We start from the raw sequence: 3604 nt of genomic DNA, 5'->3' as shown, positions 1-3604 counted from the left end.
TCGTGTACTCCTTGATAGAAACAAATTTTCAAAATATTGCATAAATGTGCTTCAGGCGCATGAACTTGCACTCCAGCGCACAACATATGTTGTTTGACCTTTACTGCATTTTCACCTTTTTTGAGTCCGAATTTGATTTCCGTATCTGAATCGCATTTGTAGATATAGATCTTAGCTTTCATTTGCACTTAGTTTGGATTTATGAACTAAAACAGACAAACTATGAACTAAAATTTATGAAAAACTAGACAAATAAGACAAACTATATTAAATAAATCCTTAAATTAACTAATGATTAAAGATAAATAAGACAAAAAAACAATGAAAAATATATTTATGATGAACAATTATCACAATCTAAAATTTAGTTTGTTACTTGTCCCCAAGCAACGATTAAATTCAAATAAGGTAATATTGAAAAACAAGCTAAAACCAACTTCCCAAATCAAATCACTTTCAATCCTCAAAGTTCATACTACTACAATACATCTATCATGCTCAAAGGTTGTTTAACATCTAAAAAAAAAAAACAATGGTAAAATTAGAATAACACTTGGGATTCATTTATCAAGTTTAACCCTCTTAACACAATCTCACCAAAATTTATCTCACGTGTTTAGCATGAGTTATGCAATTTTCACTAAAGTAGTAGAACATGCATTACTCTACCAATAGCTTGAAAAAAATCTAGTTAGCAATCACAATGTAACAAACACAAACTTTTGGAGGACTTTTGGGTTATAATGGGACTTAGGTAAGAATAAGAGATTTTGAGATAGTAGACTTTACTATTTGGAGTTAGGTAAACGTACTCAAATTTTCCTAGTTCTCCTTTTTTTTTTTGCTTCACATTTTTACTATAGAGGTTCTCAAAATATTGGTAAAAGAACCAACAAAAACTATTACTAATCCAAGTATACAAACTGAATTTTTTTTTTCTTTCATTTTTTAAACAAGTACACAAGTATCTATAAATATTCACAATATATTTAAAATAATTATCTATAAAATAAATAATTAAAATATGATATAATTAAAAGTAACTAAAAATAATTATTAAAGATAATTGTATTTACATTTAATATTAATCAAATATATAGAAAAATATCATATTAATTACTGATGTGAATATACATATTAAATCACTTAAAATCTTATTTTTAAAACAATTATCCTAAAATACTATTATTGTTTTAAAAAATAAATAAAATAATAAAATATAATATTTTGAATTTATATTTCTCATTAAACTAAATATACATATATAATTATTACTCCATAGTAAACACACATATGAAGAAAATTAATCATAAAATATGTCGATATATATTTTAAAATAGTCTTAATATTAAATTAATTTTTTAAAATTATATTTAATTAATAAAATATTGTTTTTATAAAATTTGGAATGTTAGGCACATAACAAATTTGTGGTATCGTATAATAGATCCCTTAAATACAATGCTTATATTAATTAATTTTGAGTGGTGCAACTAGTATTTATCTATAAAATATTTTTTCAACTACAGCAATAAAAGGTGTTATCAAATTACTGCAATTTTCTATACTAGTGCAAATAGAACAAAATATGGGGAATGTTTTAATGAAATTAAGATGTATTATGATTGTAGATAGTTGTGTGAAACAACTTAGATAATATTTAGTTTTGACATAATTATAAAGAATCTTAGAGGCTCCCATTTCATTTGGATAAACAACAATTTGTTATTTATAATGATTAATCATCCAATTGATAAAGTAAAAATCGGCGGTTTTCGGTTCTGGTGTTTTACTATAAAGTTTTGTTTTCGAAGAAAAAAGAAAGCAACAATGGTTGCTGAAAACTCATAAACTCCACAATAGTTACCGAATGTCTAATATTAGAATTAATAATAGTATGTAATAATACTAGTATAATTTTTTAGAGAAATGTTTTGTTATGAAGTGTATTTGTAAGTAACATCTAACATTTTTAAATTGTAATTATTTACTCTCTTTTATATATATATATATATATACTTTTATTTCTTATATAAACTCTTCGTACCAAATAAAACTATAGAAGAGGAAAATATTTCGACGGTACAATTAAGTGTCCTTAAGAAAAACTATACTTACGTGAATAAAAATAAATTAAAAGAACAAAATAAAATTATAACCAAACAATGTGCACAAAAATATTTTTTTTGAATTTAACTTTTGTTATAATTACTTTTAAAATCACTCAAATAATTTATCATGATTCGTTGGCCGTGTAAATTTTTTTATATTGACAATGCACACAATTTAACTAAATGAAATTTGCAACGGGCGAACATTATACAAGTTTTTGAGATAACAAAATTTTATTTTTAAAAAACAAAATAAAATTGATAAACAAAAATTTTAATTTAAAATATCTAAAACACATAAGAAAAACATAAAATTTTTGTTTTTTAAAATAATTTTTTATTTTGAAAAACTCAAATTAAATATATTTTGAAATATTAAAATTTTATGTTTTTCAAAAGATATAAATTAGTATTTGAAAAACTTAAAATTAACGTTCTAAAACACAACAATATTTCGAAAAACTCAAACTTTAAAATTTTCAAAATTCTTGTGTCTAGTAAACTTAAAATTAAGTTTTCTAAAATATATTTATGTTTAAGTAAGCATAGACTTGTAATTTTCTAAAACGCTGTTCGAGATAGTAGGATAGAACAATTTTTTCAAATATATATATTTGGTAGACACCCACAGAGGTATATACATCTTGAGAGTAAAATATATAAAAAGAGTGATGTGATACATACAATATATTGATGCTTTGATATGAGAAGAGATAGAAGTAAATTAACTGATAGATGTAATATATTGATGATACGATATAAGAAGAGATAGAAATAAATTTAAATGTTAATTAACTGACTATATAAAAAATTAAAATGTAAATTTATCTTCTTTTTTTTTTTACATGTGGGTTGAGCAGTAGAAGTATAATAGAAGGGGTGTGAGATATAATTTTCCTACTTATATAGAATAGATATTATTTTTATCAAGTTGATGAAAATTAATTTAGTTGATAAGAAATTGACTCACATGATCATGATCACCTCTTTAGTGAGTGATACGTAAATAGTACTTCAATGACACTCTTTGAACTTTAAGATATGATGTTGTATATGGGAAACCCCAAAACCAACTCATCTAATCTTTATATTATCAAAAAAAAAAATTAAATACACACATCTGACACGGTATATACATTTCACCATTTTTTTTTTCAACTCTTTTTATAATAATTGAGACATTTTTTTCACACATGTACAAATTTCTATTATTAACTACTTCAAATATTTTACGAACCATTAAAATATAAATCGTTAATCGGTTATTTTATATATATTTCATTAATCATTAAAATACAAAATATTAACCATACTATTATTTAGTAGTTAAAGAAATATTTTAAAATATTTAATATCATATATTTAATTAATAAAATATATATTTAAAATGTAGTTAACTGGTTGTATTACAAAAGTGATTTTAATTTTCTTAAAGTGTTTTTTAAAGTATTTAATCCAATTACAAATTAGTTAAATCTTCTGTAAAAGAAAAT

Source organism: Cicer arietinum, chromosome 8 (genome assembly GCF_000331145.2).
Source record: "Cicer arietinum cultivar CDC Frontier isolate Library 1 chromosome 8, Cicar.CDCFrontier_v2.0, whole genome shotgun sequence".
Classification (NCBI taxonomy): Eukaryota; Viridiplantae; Streptophyta; class Magnoliopsida; order Fabales; family Fabaceae; genus Cicer; species Cicer arietinum.
This window is presented reverse-complemented; position numbering follows the sequence as displayed.